The sequence below is a fragment of the Myodes glareolus genome, chromosome 11 (genome assembly GCF_982192425.1).
Source record: "Myodes glareolus chromosome 11, mMyoGla1.1, whole genome shotgun sequence".
Taxonomy (NCBI): Eukaryota; Metazoa; Chordata; class Mammalia; order Rodentia; family Cricetidae; genus Myodes; species Myodes glareolus.
Window position 1 is genome coordinate 62,261,562 of NC_142036.1, and position 17,875 is coordinate 62,279,436.

General features: G+C 36.7%; 2 pseudogenes; both read right to left on the reverse strand.

Moving 5' to 3' along the window:
- Positions 1 to 14,906: 14,906 nt before the first annotated feature.
- On the reverse strand, positions 14,907 to 15,536 carry LOC146892397 (importin subunit alpha-1 pseudogene; annotated as a pseudogene).
- A 217-nt stretch (positions 15,537 to 15,753) lies between these two features.
- LOC125387907 (importin subunit alpha-1 pseudogene) lies at positions 15,754 to 16,305 on the reverse strand (annotated as a pseudogene).
- Positions 16,306 to 17,875: the final 1,570 nt, after the last annotated feature.

Genomic DNA, 17,875 nt, shown 5'->3' on the forward strand with positions numbered 1-17,875 from the left:
TTCATTTATCTATGTCTACTCCAATGTGTTTCCGATATCTCAAGATTTAATATGTGTGTTTTTTCTTTTGTATGAACTGGAATGAAATACCCTGTTCATATCATGATTCTTAACCAATTGAACATTAAATGTGGTACTATTTGGAGATTCAATCTATAATAGTCATTGGAGTTTTTTCAGAAAAACTTGAAGAAAAAGGGAGAGAGACAAAAGGATGGTGTGGAAAGTCCTTTTGTATATGTGTTGCTTTTATTGTTTAATGAATAAAGATCACAGACTGCCTTGGTCTGTGATCTGGTAGGGTAGAGCCAGATGGGTAAAACTAAACTGAATGCTGGGAGAAAGAAGGCGGGATCATGAGGAGCCATGGAGGCACCAGAGAAGAAAGACATGAGGTGCCATCCAGAACCATGCTGGTAGGCCATAAGCCTCTTGGTAAAATATAAAATAATAGGAATGGGTTAATTTAAGATATAAAAATAAGTTAAAAATATGCTTAAGCTAATAGGCCAAACAGTTTTGCAAATAATATGGTTTCTGTATGTTTACTTTGGGGCTGAGCAGCTGGGAATGAACAAGTGCCTACACAAGGACAAAGACAGGAAGAGGAAAAGGAATGACAAAACACTTAAAGAGGCAGCACTTTATTAAGCATGAAGACTGTTTTCACATTAATTCAATCCAATCAATAGTTTCATGTTTGACACTTAGATTTATGATACACATCATTATTGAGATTGGTTAGGAAAAGTTTTATTTTGTGTTTATGTGTGTATGTGGACATACATGGGTTTGTTTGTGTGTTTCATATCTCGGTGTGGATCAGAGAAACAGCAGCCTTTCACTGTGACCTTGAAATAGGTACAGTCATAGAATGGCACATAGGGACAGGTCCACTGCACGTGTTTCATGCTTCCAATGGACATGTTTTCCAAAATTTGAATTTTTTCCTTACTTTAATTTGATATTTTATGTAGAATTACTTAACTGTAAAAGATAAAACTTTTAAAAAGTTAATCAGTATATTAATGACTTTTATTAAAATTTTCTTTAACAATTTCAATCCTATTACTCTATTAACTCCTTCCCGACACTGTGAAATCTCCTTTGTTCCAAAAGTTTCTTTTTCACAGTAATGTTTTTTTTGCTTTTCTATGTAGATAGTTTGCCAGACATTGTTTGTGCATGAGATGAATATTCTAAAAATAACAGAATTACATTAAAATACATATGTTTTTAAAATTAAGATCTCAAAGCAAGTGATATATTGTATGCCCCTCATCTGGAAGAAAGATACACTGAAATTGCACAGGTTGCAAATGACTATGTTTAAAGTTTCTTAAAGTTACTGAAAATGAGAGCTCTAAGATTAGACCCAAAACAGTTTCTGTTTATTTTGAAGGCAAGAAAATATGTCTAAATGATTTAAATTCAATTCCATCTAAAAAGTTCCATGCAAATGAATATTCACATATCATATGAAATTATTAAGAACCTGGATATTAACACATCAAGTTAGTATATTCCACTCAGGATGATCCTGGGTTATTGTTCGGTAATAAACAAAAAATGAATATCTGCTAAATCCAATTCTTACTTGGGATATCGATGCTAAGTAAAACTTCTCATTTCATAATAGAAACATATAAGAGAATCTTTAGTTCTGCAGTTCCAAGATAGCCTCTGTAAAACAATTCAGTGGCTTTCAAGAAAGACATACAATTTTAATCATATGTACGCAGTAGGAAAAAATAGGCTTTGCATTTTTCTGTTTAATTACTTTTTGTTGAGTTTTGCTTGAACTTAAGGACAAGGGATTATAAATATATCCACACTTTAAATTTTCCAAATAGTTATTAGTAAGTAACCTGATATTAGTGTTTGTTTTAATTTTCTAGATTTAAAAACCCCAAGTCAATAAATTAAAAGAATCTTAATTAGAAAGCATTTCAGCTGAAAACATTATATGAGATTGGGAAGTTTAAAGTAGACTTAGCAACATGAAATATGGAAAGGTATGTAAAGCTGCATCTACTGCCCTGCACTTATTATTTAGCTGTGCTAAAACGCAATTATATTTAACATCTTAGTTCATGATATACTTGCTTTTTAAGGTTCAAACTAAAATATCATGCAAAAGCCCTCTGATATTTAAGATTCACAATACTTTTTAAGCTATGAGAATTTTATATAGGTATACATTGAGATATTTTCACATGTAGTGAACATTTTCCTCCTCCAACTCCCTCTCTGTCTCCCAGGTGTAGCCGGCCCCCAATACCTTGTTATCTCGTCCTCTTTCTCTTATTATTTTTTTCTTCTGTATTTGGTAAATCACTAAGTCCGGGAAATGCCAATCTTATGTCTATGTGTGTGAGGTTATCTACTGAACCATCGGAAATTGGCCAGTTATGTAACCTCCAAGAATGATTCTCTTATCTACAGCTACTACCAATGGCTAAGAGTTCTTCCATATAAAATGCGGTCATGAGAACACAAACCCCCATTTCATAGGTGTTTTAGTGTGTAAGATTTTGTATAGGTCTTTTGCAGGTAACCACAGCTGCTGTGAGTTCATGATTACAAATAGTCATGTCAGCTCTAAAGACAATGGACTACAGCAGCACTCCCTATCCTCCAACTTTTCCCTTGAGAAGGCACGTTGACAAAGATGTTAGAGTTAAAGTTGAGTCTTGCTTTTTTACTTCACATCATTTTATTGTTTATCAGATTTGCAAGTGTATTCATGTTGAAATAAAGTACTAAATGTTCAAGACAATAATCTTAATTAAACAAAGGCAAACAAAATACAATATATTTTTGCTAATGAAAAGCACAATAATAACTTCCTGAATTTGGAACTTTGGAAATACTGATATATGAAGTTTAGCTCATTCTATCTTTTCTAGAGGTATGATGTCACTTCCCTTGTTCATCTGAATCATGTAACAAATATATTTGAGGATGAAGGTCAGGAAGGTTGGTGGCCCATTTTTCATGGACGCGACCTTCAGGCCATGAGAGTTGAGTTTTTATCTTTGACTGTATGTGATGTTCAACGCATCCAAAATCAGTTACAAACTGAAACTTATCAAGCCTTCCTGTTCCAACAACAAAGTTTTTAAGTCCTCTCATGTTGGAAGTTAATATTTGCTAGTCACTTTAGCTCCAAAAAGTACTGGCAGGTAATCTTCCTCAAGAAGGAGGCTGGAGTAAATCAAGGCTTTATTTCTCATTTGGTGATAGAATATTTAGTAAGCATCCTGAGATAAGCTGGCACCCATAAAGATAATATAGAAAATTAAATAATATGTGAATTACCACATGGACTAGAGTTGGACAGAATCTGGAATCTAAATGTATATTGTGGAAATAGTATGAGAAAATTAAATCTGCAGAAATGCACACTGAAGTAAGAATTTTCAATAACATTTAGTGTTCCTGAGAACTTAACATCTCATATTGTGTGCAGCCACCAAGAATTTGTATTATGATTAAAGGTTTGGTCAGATGTGTATTCATTTGCTCATGGAAATGAACGTGGATCTCCTCAAAAAGATTTCTGATTGTTTTTATGTTCTAAAATATTTCTGTATACGCCAAAAGGAAACTACAAAGTAAGTGGCTAGTCAAACAACAGAGAGGTTCTAGAGAAAACATTTAAAGATGATTGCCAAATGTTTAAGTTATGAGGTATAAATACATTTAAAATTAAGGATGTCTGTTTTCTTTTCAGTTAATATTAGTTGCAAGAATTACAAACACTTAACGGATAAGTAATTTCCAGAAATTCAAGAAAAATAAACTCCCATGTGCATATGTTTCATATTTAGTAAAGTAGATACCTGTACATACTTACTTTTCTGTAACATTGAAAGTGATTTTAATAAGCTTTCAATTTTAGTACTCATGCTTCAGAATGCTTCTTAAAAGAATATGTTTACCCTTCTACAAATTAAAACACCTTGAATATTACATTTAATAAAATTAATAACATCAAAATGCAATTTAATATCACATTATATTCAGTTCTGTCCAGTTCCCTTGAAGTATAAATTTTATAGAATTTTTTCCTAGTAAAAACCTAATTGTATATCATCCATACATTTTAAGAAATTTTTTGTAGTGTTCATTATTTATACCTTCTTAATTAACCAAGTAAAATGACCCAGTTCCACACACAAAAAAGGAAATCGTGCATACGCACACACACACACACACATACACACACACAAACACACTCAAATCAAACATTGCAGACCAACAAAGGGTTCTCAATGAAGTTGGCTCTAACGTTGGCTTCAAGGAAATTCTTCATGTGTACTGTGGAAGTGGAAGGTGTACTCTCACAGATTTCTCATGGCCAATAGCTGACATGATAATATTCTCTGTGCCATTTCATTAAGTTTGAACCCTCAGCAATCTATTTGAAGGATAGAAACTTAAAGGTATGTTAAAGTGAGGATATTATATTATAAAAGAGGAAAAAATGTTAAATGAAAATGATAAGAAATCATGTAGAGTCACGTGGAGAGATGACTCTGAAAAACGCTATGGAGAGTTCAGAATAACTCTCAGTGACAGAGACAATTAACTACCGAGAACATGAAAACTATCATCCTAAAATGAGGAAAGTTAAGGTAGAAAAGGGTAAAGATAATGGTTACAATTTATTTTTACTTCCTGGGAGAAAGAAAAGAAAGGCAAGAAAAGAAAAGAAGCCATCTTTTATGATTGCATGGGTTAATATAATCTGATAAGATATTGAGAAGCACAGTTAGAGTAGCTTTGCTAGAGGAAAAGAAATGTCACACTTAAAGTTCTAGAAGCTGTCTGTATGAAGTAAGTCACCATTGCTGTGTTTTAACTTTATGTAAGGGAATATCTCACAGTATCTCTGGTTTTAAAATAGAGTTTAGAGAAGACATCACAGATATCACTGTTTGCTGCGGGAGCGCCTTCCACTCCTTCAGCCAATAGCTACTGAAATACCAGCCCACTGGGGCGTGGTATATTTCTCTTTTAAAAAGAGCCGCAAGTCTCTGCTCGGCCTCTCTTGGTTCTGGCGCTTGGTTCCACCTCCTGCTTCAGCGACTAGGCTCCTTTCCTGACGGTTTGTGTGTATGTAAGTTTTACCCCCCAAAAATAAATACCCCTTTAAAACCTAACTGGTGTGGGATTGATTCGCCATTAACTGTTAAAGTTATGGAGGAAGTTCAGAAAATCAGCACCTACCTTAAACTCTTAGTAAGCATGAAATTAACTTATAAAATAAACTACAGTAGGCATCATCAAGAGACTAGCTAATACATGACATGCTAAAATTTACTTTGCAATCTCAAAAACAAAAGGAGCAATGTATGTTCCCCAAAAGAAGCCAAAAGAAAAGAAAAAATAATTGTTATTCAGATTGCTACATGGATAATGAATCACGTATATATTATATAGATTATAACATATAATGTAAACATTTATTACACTGTATATAATTGTTATATAACATATATGCATACACATATATATAATTGTATTTAATTTATAAAGAAAATAACATTAAATGGGATTATACTGCAGATATTTGTATGATACAATTAGAAAGAAATATAGCAAAAGTAGTGCAATGTCACATGCCTATGATCCTAGAGCTTGGCATACTGGTGCAGGAGTTTAAAACTGGTCTATGTTCCACAGTAAAGCTCTAAATTTAAACAGAAGAAGCTATATGCCTCTTATCTATGCTTATTTGATCACTTATTTGTTAAATGAATGCATATAAGTAGAAAATAGATTAATAAAATTAGAAAATGAAAATACTAAATATACATATGCATGTAAACATACAAAATATTTTAATTTAAAAAACTTCTAAGACAAATTCCAAAGGTGTCCATGAATCTTTTTCACTTATTTAAAAGTATTATCAACCAAAATTAAAAGAGAAATTTTAAGTAATTCCTCTTAATTAATCATTTACATATATATTCATATATATATTGATTCTTATACAACACAAAAATGCATATATGTGTGTCTAATTCTTGTATATTTATAGGTTATACTAGGGGCATATATTATCGGGTTTTTTTCAGTAATTTTAACTTATAATAAATGTACTCTGAAACTTAATATTTTAATGTTTTAAGTTATACTTTGTGTATGTATTTGTGAGTATATGATACAAGTATGTGAATATCCACAAGACCACAGAATGTTTAAAACCACTTGGAGATGGAGTTACAAGTAGTTGGGTGTCAAATTTCCTGGGCAATGCAATTGAACTCAGGTCCTTTGGAAGAACATTTTCTACTATAACACACTTAACTCTTTTTCTGTTCCATAAATATATTTTAAGTAATTGGTAGATTAGCTTATTTTTTCCTAATACTTTGAAATTTGCAATTAATACTTCAGTTACCTTAAGTAGTTTGTTATATTACTTATTTTATCATGACTTCATGAGAATAAAAATTATTAATATTAATTTATATTTTGCATTATTGAAACCCATAAAAATACAGTTGATATGAATATACAATTTTCACAAGGAATAACAATATAAGTAAATTTTTAGTAAACTTTTCGAATATTAGTAGATTTGTAAATCAAGTAATGTTTTTTTGATGAAAATATACTCAGGGAATAATGAGAGTATAAAAAATTGGGGATGTGGAGAGGAGGAGTAACTGACACTAATGGTGCTTGAAAAAGCCATGTTGAAGCCTATTAATTTATGTTTACTGATACACACACACACACACACACACAACACACACTCTTTTTTTTTTTTTTTTTTTCCCTAGTCTATTTGGATGCAAAGCTTCCTAGACCTGGATGTAGTGGGGAGGGCCTTGGAAGTCCCATAGGGCAGAGTTCCCTGCCCTCTCTTAAGGAGGGAGAGGGAGGGAGAGGAGAGAGTGGGGGAGCGGGAGGGGAATGGGAGGAGGGGAGGAAGTGTAAATTTTTGAATGGAAAAATAAATTAATTAGAAAAAGAAGCTAAATACAAAAAATACGGAAATGTGATTTAGGCTTAACTACTTTTATTTAACCATATACTGTAAATACTTTCTGTAATATTTAATAATTCCCCAAAGCAAAAAAGAGATGATATTGTAGTTTTTTACATGGCTTTATTGGTTTATGAACATTTTTTGTTGTGGGCTAAGTGTAAGCATCTATTAAGATAGGCTTTACAAATTGTAGGGTGTTGTTCTATATATGCCCTGTATTAGCATTTACTATCTCATTTAGCCTTCAAAATAGAGAGGCGACATAAATAAGATATCAAGAAGTTAAATATGCTAAGAGCTGTATAAACATCTGACTCACGTATCTTCAAGTAGATATGCCAGTGACAGACCTAGTGGAAAATCTACTGGTGGCACCTGCCTACAGAGGAGTCTATTACAAAATTGATTTCAGTTGTGTATCCCTAATTTTTTTTTTTGTAATTTTATTAAATTATAAAAAGTTTCCATTTACGCCCCTCCTCCCAACGCCCTCCCACTCCCCCCCTCCCTCTCCTCCTCCCTCTTTGTCCCCTAGGGAAGTCAGGGTCTCCTGCCCTGTGGGAAGTCCAAGTTCCTCCCCCCTCACTCCAGGTCCAGGAAGGTGAGCATCCAAACAGACTGGATCCCAAAAATCCAGTATATGCAGAGGAAACCAGTCCCAGTGTCATTGTCAATGGCTTCTCGGAAAGACTGCAGGCCAGCCACATTCAGAAAATCCGGCCACATTCAGAGAATCTGGTTGGATCACATGCTCGTTCAGTCACGGTCCATCTGGCCTTGGTAAACTCTCATTAGATCCGACCCCTTGTATCAGTAGGTGATAGTATCCCTCGCAGTCCTTCCTCATTTTCTTCCTCCTTTTGCTCCTCGTTTGGATCTTGGGGGGCTCAGTTCGGTGCTCCAACGCGGGCCTCCATCTGTATCGTCATCCAACGCCAGATGAGGGATCTATGGTGATAAGCAAAATATTCATCAGTATGGTCACGGGCCAAGGCCGGTTCAGGCACCCCCTCCTCTGTCCAGAGAACAATCTGGGGATCTCTCCTTGGACCTGGGATCCCATATATAATCAAGTTTCCTGTAAACTCTAATATGACTCCCTTAGTTGAAATATATTCTTCCCTGATCCCACATTCATCCTTCCTCCCTTCCCCCCATCCCGGTCAACCGAGCTTTCTCCATTCCTCCCCTACTCCCTTCTCTCTAACCCTCTCCCCTTCCATCAACCCTCCCACCCCCCCCCATGCACCCAAGGTTACCTGGGACTCTTGACTATTTCCTACCTCCTGGCGGATAGGTAAATAATCTTCATCAGGTTCGTCTTCTTATTTAGCTTCTCTAGGATCACGAATAATAGGCTCAAAGACCTTTAATTATGGTTAGAATCCACTTATGAGTGAATACATACCGTGTTCCTCTTTTTGGGTCTGGCTTACCTCACTCAGTAAAGCGTTTTCTATGTCCATCCATTTGCATGCAAAATTCAAGATGTCATTATTTTTTACCGCTGAGTAAAACTCTAATGTGTATATGTTCCACACCTTTTTTAACCATTCTTCTATTGAGGGGCACCTAGGCTGTTTCCAGGTTCTGGCTATTACAAATAGTGCTGCTATGAACATAGTTGAACAAACGCTTTTGTAGTATGTTTGGGCATCTCTAGGGTATATTCCCAAGAGAGGAATTGCTGGGTCCTGAGGGAGGTTGACTCCCAGTTTCCTGAGAAACCTCCACACTGATTTCCAAAGTGGCTGCACAAGTTTGCATTCCCACCAACAATGGATGAGTGTTCCCCTCATTCCACATCCCCTCCAGCATAGGTTATCATTGGTGTTTTTAACTTTAGCTATTCTGACAGGTGTAAGATGGTATCTCAAAGTGGTTTTGATTTGCATTTCCCTGATCGCTAAGGAGGTTGAGCATGACCTTAAGTGTCTTCTGGCATTTAGAAGTTCATCTGTTGTGAATTCTCTGTTCAGATCAGTACCCCATTTTTTAATTGGGTTAATTAGAGTTTTAGTGTCTAGTTTCTTGAGTTCTTTGTATATTCTGGAGATCAGACCTTTGTCTGATGAGGGGTTGGTGAAGATCTTCTCCCAGTCAGAAGGCAGCCTTTTTGTCTTACTGACAGTGTCCTTTGCTTTACAGAAGCTTCTCAGTTTCAGCAGGTCCCATTTATTCATTGTTTCTCTTATTGTCTGTGCTTCTGGGGTCCTACTTAGGAAGTGGCCTCCTGTGCCTATATCTTGTAGACTACTTCCCACTTTCTCTTCTATCAGGTTCAAAGTGGACAGATTGATGTTGATGTCTTTAATCCATTTGGACTTGAGTTTTGTGCATGGTGATAGATATGGATCTATTTTCATTCTTCTACAGGTTGACATCCAGTTATGCCAGCACCATTTGTTAAAGATGCTTTCCTTCTTCCATTGTATACCTTTAGCTCCCTTGTCAAAAATTAGGTGTTCGTAGGTTTGAGGGTTAGTATCTGGGTCTTCTATTCGATTCCATAGGTCGACTTCTCTGTTCTTATGCCAATACCAAGCTGTTTTCAATACTGTAGCTCTGTAATAGAGTTTGAAGTCAGGGATAGTAATGCCTCCAGAAGTTCCTTTATTGTATAAGATTGTTTTGGCTATCCTGGGTTTTTTGTTTTTCCATATAAACTTAATTATTGTTCTCTCAAGGTCTGTGAAGAAGTTTGATGGGATTTTGATGGGGATTGCATTGAATCTGTAGATTGCTTTTGGTAGAATTGCCATTTTTACTATGTTGATTCTCCCAATCCAAGAGCAGGGGAGGTCTTTCCATTTTCTGGTATCCTCCTCAATTTCTCTTTTCAAAGGCTTAAAGTTCTTGTCAAATAGGTCTTTCACATCCTTGGTTAGAGTAACCCCAAGATATTTTATGGTGTTTGTGGCTATCGTGAAAGGTGATGTTTCTCTGATTTCCCTCTCCGTTTCTTTATCCTTTGTGTATAGGAGTGCCACTGATTTTTTGGAGTTGATCTTGTATCCTGCCACGTTACTAAAGGTGTTTATCAGCTGTAGGAGTTCTTTGGTAGAGTTTTTGGGGTCGCTTATGTACACTATCATATCGTCTGCAAATAACGAAAGTTTCACTTCATCCTTTCCAATTCGAATCCCCTTGATCCCCTTATGTTGTCTTATTGCTATTGCTAGAACTTCAAGCACTATATTGAAGAGGTATGGAGAGAGTGGACAGCCTTGTCGTGTTCCTGATTTTAGTGGAAAGGCTTTGAGTTTCTCTCCATTCAATTTGATGTTAGCTGTTGGCTTGCTGTATATTGCTTTTATTATATTTAGGTATGATCCTTGTATCCCCAGTCTCTCCAACACCTTTATCATAAAAGGGTGTTGAATTTTGTCAAACGCTTTTTCAGCATCCAATGAAATGATCATATGATTTTTTTCTTTCCGTTTATTTATATGATGGATTACATTGATAGATTTGCGTATGTTGAACCATCCCTGCATCTCTGGGATGAAGCCTACTTGATCATAATGGATGATTTTTCTAATGTGTTCTTGGATTCGGTTTGCCAGTATTTTATTGAGAATTTTCGCATCGATGTTCATGAGTGAGATTGGCCTGTAATTCTCTTTCTTGGTTGTGTCTTTGTGTGGTTTTGGTATTAGGGTGACTGTAGCTTCATAAAAGGAGTTTGGCAGTGACTTTTCTTTTTCTATATTGTGGAATACATTAAGGAGTATAGGTATTAGCTCTTCCTGGAAGTTCTGGTAGAATTCTGCATTGAAACCATCTGGTCCTGGGCTTTTTTTGGTAGGGAGATTTTTGATAACAGCTTCTAGTTCTTCACGACTAACAGGTCTATTTAGATTGTTCACCTGGTCTTGGTTCAACTTTGGTATATGGTACTTATCTAAAAAAATGTCCATTTCTTTTACATTTTCCAACTTTGTGGCATATAAACTTTCGTAGTAAGATCTAATGATTCTCTGTATTTCCTCTGTGTCTGTGGTTATGTCCCCCTTTTCATTTCTGATCCTATTAATTTGCAAGTTCTCTCTCTGCCGTTTGATTAGTTTGGATAGGGGTTTGTCAATCTTGTTAATTTTCTCCAAGAACCAGCTTTTTGCTTCATTGATTCTTTGAATTGTTTTCTGTGTTTCTATTTTGTTGATTTCAGCCCTCAGTTTGATTATTTCCAGTCTTCTACTCCTCCTGGGTAAATCAGCTTCTTTTTTTTCTAGAGCTTTCAAGTGTGTTGTTAAGTCTCCAATGTGTGCTTTCTCTGTTTTCTTTAGGTGGGCACTTAGTGCTATGAACTTTCCTCTTAGCACTGCTTTCATTGTGTCCCATAGGTTTGAATACGTTGTGTCTTTGTTTTCATTATATTCAAGGAAGGCTTTAATTTCTTTCTTTATTTCTTCCTTGACCCAGGGGTGATTTAGTACTTGACTGTTCAACTTCCATGAGTTTGTTGGCTTCATGGGGGTACCATTGTTGTTGAATTCTAATTTTAATCCATGGTGATCTGACAAGACACAGGTGGTCACTAATATTTTTTTGTATCTGTGGAAGTTTGCTTTGTTACCAAGTATGTGGTCAATTTTCGAGAAGGTTCCATGAGCTGCAGAGAAGAAGGTATACTCTTTCCTATTTGGGTGGAGTGTTCTATAGATGTCTGTTAAGTCCATTTGATTCAGTACCTCCAGTAAATCTCTTATTTCTCTGTTAGGTTTCTGTCTGATTGACCTGTCCATTGGTGAGAGAGGAGTGTTGAAGTCTCCTACTATTAGTGTGTGTGGTTTGATGACTGCCTTGAGTTCTAGAAGAGTTTCTTTTACATATGTGGGTGCCTTTATATTAGGGGCATAGATATTCAAGATTGAGACTTCTTCCTGATGAATTGTTCCTGTTATGAGTATGAAATGTCCATCTCCATCTCTTCTGATTGATTTTAGTTTGAAGTCGATTTTGGTAGATATTAGAATGGCCACACCCGCTTGTTTCTTAGGTCCATTTGCTTGGAAAACCTTTTCCCAACCCTTTACTCTGAGTAGGTGTCTGTCTTTGTGGTTGAGGTGTGTTTCTTGTAGACAGCAGAATGTTGGATCCTGTTTTCGTATCCAATCTCTAAGTCTGTGCCTCTTTATAGGTGAGTTGAGACCATTGATATTAAGTGATATTAATGACCAGTGATCGATGACTCCGGTCATTTTTTTGGGTAGTAGCGTGTATGTGTTTTCCTTCTTTGAGTTGTGCTTGTGGAGGGTCGCTAAATGTCTGAGTTAATGTAGGCAGTGTTGGGAATGTTGGATTCCTTGGGTTGTGATTTTCCTTCTAGTATTCTCTGTAAGGCTGGATTAGTAGCTAAGTATTGTTTAAATTTGTTTTTATCCTGGAATATTTTGTTTTCTCCGTTGATAGTGAACAATAGCTTGGCTGGGTAAAGTAGTCTGGGTTTGCATCCATTGTCTCTTAGTTTCTGCAGTACCTCTGTCCAGGACCTTCTGGCATTCATGGTTTCCATAGAGAAGTCTGGTGTAAGTCTGATAGGTTTACCTTTATAAGTTACTTGACCTTTTTCCTTTGCAGCTTTCAATATCCTTTCTTTAGTCTGAATGCTTTGTGTTTTGATTACTATATGATGAGGGGATGTTTTTTTCTGATCCAGTCTATTCGGTGTTCTGTATGCTTCTTGAACCTTCATAGGAATATCGTTCTTTAGGATGGGAAAGTTTTCTTCTATAATTTTGTTGAGTATATTTTCTGGACCCTTGAAATGCAATTCTTCTCCTTCTTCTACTCCTATTATTCTTAGATTTGGTTTTTTTATTGTGTCCCACAGTTCCTGAATGTTTTGTGATGAGAATTTGTTGGATTTGCTGTTTTCTTTGGACAGAGTGTTTAATTTCTCTATGGTGTCCTCAGAGTCTGAGATTCTTTCTTCTATCTCTTGTATTCTATTGGTTAAGCTTGTTTCTGAAGTCTCTGTTCGTTTACCCAGATTTTCCATAGCCAGCCGGCCCTCGGTTTGTGATTTCTTCATTGACTCCATTTCAGTTTTCAAATCTTGAACTGTTTCTATTACCTGTTTGATTGTTTTTTCTTGGTTTCCCAGAATTTCATTTACGGATTTACTCATTTCTTCAAACTTTTTGGTATATTTCTCTTCCATTTCTTTACTCATTTCCTCAATTTTTTTGTTATACTTATCTTCCATTTCTTTACGGCAGATTTTCACCTCCTGTTTAATTTCCTCTATTATTTTCATAAAGAAGCGCTTAGAGTCAATTTCTTCTATTTCTTCTGGCGTAGGGTGTTCAATTCTTCTAGTTTCGAGCTCCCTGGATTCTGGCGGTGTCATGTTGCCTTTCAGGTTGTTGGAGGAATTCTTGCATTGGCGCCTGCCCATCTCTTCCACTCTGGACGAAACTCCTCAGCACTTTCTGGATAGAACTCCTCAGCACTCTCTGGGTAGGACTTCACAGCACTCTCTGGATAGAGCTCCTCAGCCCTCTCTGGGAAGAACTGCTCAGCAGGGCAACAGGGCTAGCTGGTCTTCCCAGGACTCAGGAGACAAAGGGCCCGCAGCAGTGGGGGGAGGGGAGGGGTCCCTTGGAACACCAAAGACCCTGCTGCAGATGCTGGGGGGGGGGGGGGCTGTGCTCTCTTCCTGGGCAGTGGTGAGCACCCACTCACCTCTATGGGAAGAACTGCTCAGCAGGGCAACAGGGCTAGCTGGTCTTCCCAGGACTCAGGAGACAAAGGGCCCGCAGCAGTGGGGGGAGGGGAGGGGTCCCTTGGAACACCGAAGACCCTGCCGCAGAAGCTGAGGGGGGGAGGGCTGTGCTCCCTTCCCAGACAGGCAGGCAGGCTGCCCAGGCTAGCACCCACTCACCTCTCTGGGAAGAACTGCTCAGCAGGGCAACAGGGCTAGCTGGTCTTCCCAGGACTCAGGAGACAAAGGGCCCCAACACACACTCTTTAAATGGCATTGCACTACATAGGCAGCAGTGCTTCTCTTAGAAGATCCATGATCAATAAAAGTCTTACTGCCAAGTATAGGCAAAGGGAGTCACAGTGACTACCATATCAATTCAGGCTGTTGTCCTTGTTCGTGATTGCCTGCCAGAACTTTATGGCAAGACTCTTTTTCTGAAGTTCCACACACATTGTCTTTAGGACATAGAGAAATCAATTAGGATTGACACAGAAGCTAGGTGATTTCTAGTTAGCTTTCATAGTGCTGTAAGGTACCATGTAGAATATTGGGGGAGAAAAGTCATCGACTTGTAAATGTAAACCTTGCTAGTTCTATTAACAATAATTTGCCGAGATATTCCCAGTGGTGCAGTAGTGACATGAATGTTAAGAAAATTTGTAACTGATTTCAAGCTCAACTGAAAGGGGAAAGCTTATCTGGTAAGCCAAAGCTCGCCAAAACTTATGTCTAGAGAGGTCATAGACATAATGACCTCTAGAGAAAAACTTACTACTATTATTTTCTTTAATGACTATAGCATCAAATTTCCTTCTAAATACTTATCTTTAGACCCACAGATTACTAAAATTCTGAGTCTGTATCAGACAAACGTAGTTTTGAAATTATTATTGATAAACACAGAGATTCAGAACAGGTCAAACACCAGAAAGTACTGTTTGTTTAATTTTAAGGAAGAACATAACTTAATGTTTATTTATAGGACCCTGTAGGATATAAAATTCAACACACAATTAAACAGTTCAGGACAGTTTCAAAGAGTGTGTGAATTTACATCTATAAAAGTTTCTTTGTAAAAGTGATCTAACAGCAAAGCACATGTATAAAGATTTCTTAGGAGAGAAACTGTAAGACAAATTTATGAGAAACACAACACAAATCTAGCAACTTTGAGCATCAATTGGATTAAAGAAAGAAGTTACAAGTCCCAGGATCTCCATCCTGAATTTGGAAGGCTTTGCCTTCTGAGGTAGTTTCTGGCACAGTATTTTGATCTTCCTTCTCCTCCACTGGGAAGTACTTCTCAATCAAGCTCAGCAAGGCGTTTTATACAGACTCAATTCTGTCATCTGTAGAGCTTCAATTTTGCCCATATCTCCTCATTCTTCAATCGCTATACTGAGTTTCTCAGTCTCACCTTGTTTCTCAGCAGCCCGAAAGTTATTTGAAAGGGCATCAAGAGTAATCAGAATAATTTATTTTCTTTTGTACTTAAGTTCATCAAAAGTTCTTTATGCCACAGGGAACAAGATACACAATCCCTTAAACCATCCCTCCACTTGTATAGTTGGTTATACAGATAACACACCTTCCTTTTGTGTCTTAAAGTCTTAGATGGACATCACTAAAAAATGGGACTAAGTCCTGATTTACAACTTCTTATATCTCTTCTTGGAAGCCCGCTGTGATGTTTGACCTTGTTCACATGGTCTTAATCTGAATGTTAGTTTTGGAGTTTGTGAGCAAGCTGAGAAAAACTGCAAGTTCTCCTGTGTCTACCACAATACGACTGTGTATCTGTTCTAGTGAGGATATCACAATGAATGTAAGTTAAAGGAGTTAAAGTATCATTTTGATATTTCATATAAACATCACAAGTTGGGGCACAACTTCTGTCTTTGAAAAACCATTTCAATCCACTCATTGGGATCACCACCCAGGTTGGCACCAGTCCAACATGAATATTCCAATACTTCTGTATCATTGTGATGTAGGGGAATTACTAGAGCAGAAAGTATTGGTTCAATGGTGACTAAGTGACCAGATTCTTGTTTTGACAAAAGATTGAAAGTGTCTAGGTAAAATTCTGTAAATAACCACAGGCCAAGGATGGCAGACCAAGGATTACATTAGTTCTGGAAAACTGGATCATCATCTGCAGTGTTAAAGCTTGCTCACTTATATGAGTATCGGGTGATGCCAAGAGAAAAATGAATGCTGGGATAGCACCTCCGTCCACTACAGCCTTGTTCTCTTCAGATGGCTCAGAAGCAGTGTTAGTGAGAGCCCAAGAAGATTCAAACTGAATGAGACAACAGACTACAGTAAGCTCTGGGAAAGAAAGATGCAAATTTTGAAATAAACCCAGCCTGGAAGATGTTGTTTATAGCAGGCCCTTTAGCCATAGAAAGCAATTTCTGAGCAGATTGAGGAACTTGTAGCTGGATTTCCAAATTGTTGCTGTTTTGCCTTTAACAGTGTCATCAGAAGCCAAATTTGCAGTGCCCTAATTGTTGTGGTTTTTCTGCAGAAGAGAAATAGTATCATCAGGAAACGAGTTAATATTTCTTCTTTCCAGCATCATACTTAGCACTTGGGATGTTAAGTTACCTCCCCTCAGGTATGAAAGAATGTCTTGGAAAGGAGGAAAAAAGATTCTAAGAAATAGTACTCAGGGGGAAATCAGGCAAAACAATGTCTTTCAGCCATGACAGAAGCAGGCATTCATGGAATCGCTCATCTGTGGTGGCCTGTGCAAGAGCAAGCTCGTGACCCTTTCAGCATGAGTGCTAGTGAATGGGATAAAGGGATATGGACCCTTATCCTTTTCTGAAGAGCTATTGGCAATTGTTAACTGTTAAAGGAAAAACAGGTTGTCTTTCTTTGGGTTGTCATCTCCAGCACAATGACCAGTTTGTCGAGGTAGCCCCACACTATGTGTATATGGGCTACACCATTTGAGCTTAGTGTGCTATTAAAAATAAAAACCGGCCATATGGATTTGGTGTGGACATTAGTGAGAGAACACCTAAGAATAGTGAATAGTAGGTTTGGGTACTGAATATCATCAAAATAGAGTGTGTGTGTGTGTGTATGAAATTCTCCAAAAACAATTAAAAATATTATATCAACTATTAAAGAAAGAGAGCTACGCAAAATTCATCTCTCACAATAAAACAGAAAAAGGGTCAGATGAGAAAAGTGCTTTTACAAAGTGTTAGTTATGTTGTAGGCTGATGCTCACAGTTTTAATTTGGTTTATAGAAAATAATCAAAATGAAATAACAATCCCAAAACCTTGCCCTTTTCCCAAGATAAGTATAATCTCTTACTATGTACAATAAATTAAGAGTTATTAAATAGAACAAAAACTATCTTGTGTATTTCTTTTGAATAGTTTGAGGGGAAACGTCTGAAGAAATGCATTTCAAATATTTATAGCCTTTGTTGGTGATCTCTTTGTATAATAAATCTCTCTTTCTAGCATGATGCTGCATATCTCCAGCAACTGGGGATAAAGGAGTTGGATGGAAAATTGTCAATAGATGCAATATAACAATGCCCAACCTCAAAAGTATCAAAATAAAATGGAGATATCTTAATAGAATCTCCAGTGCAGCAAATAAGTAAGTAAATAGACACACAGACAAATAATTGTCAGGGTGCTGCTTTAGATACTAAACAGAAACAAAATTTTGAAGAAGATACCACTGAATGAAGTGTGACTTTTTATATTTTTGTATGATTCTTGTATTAATGATTAAATTTACTCATTTTTAGCTTTTAGCTCAGTTAAAATACATGTGTTAAGTTATTAGGATATACTTGTAAAAGAAGCAATTTGGTAAGGCTTGTATACTTTTTGATCTCACCTATGTGGCTTTTTGGAAAGCAAATAGAAAACTTTAGATTGTGCCTGGAGTTACAGGAAAGGCTCAACAGGCAGAACACAGAAGAGAAAAGTCTTTTGAGAAGTAAGTTCATCTCTAGTATAATATAGTGATGGATAGATGTTCATACACATTTATGTAAACTCAGATCAAGGGTGAACTACAATGTAAGCTCTAGACTTTGGGTAATGCCAGTACATGCTCATAGATTTTAATAAATGTTATACCTATCTACCTAGAGGGATGTAACTAAAAGGGATGCTA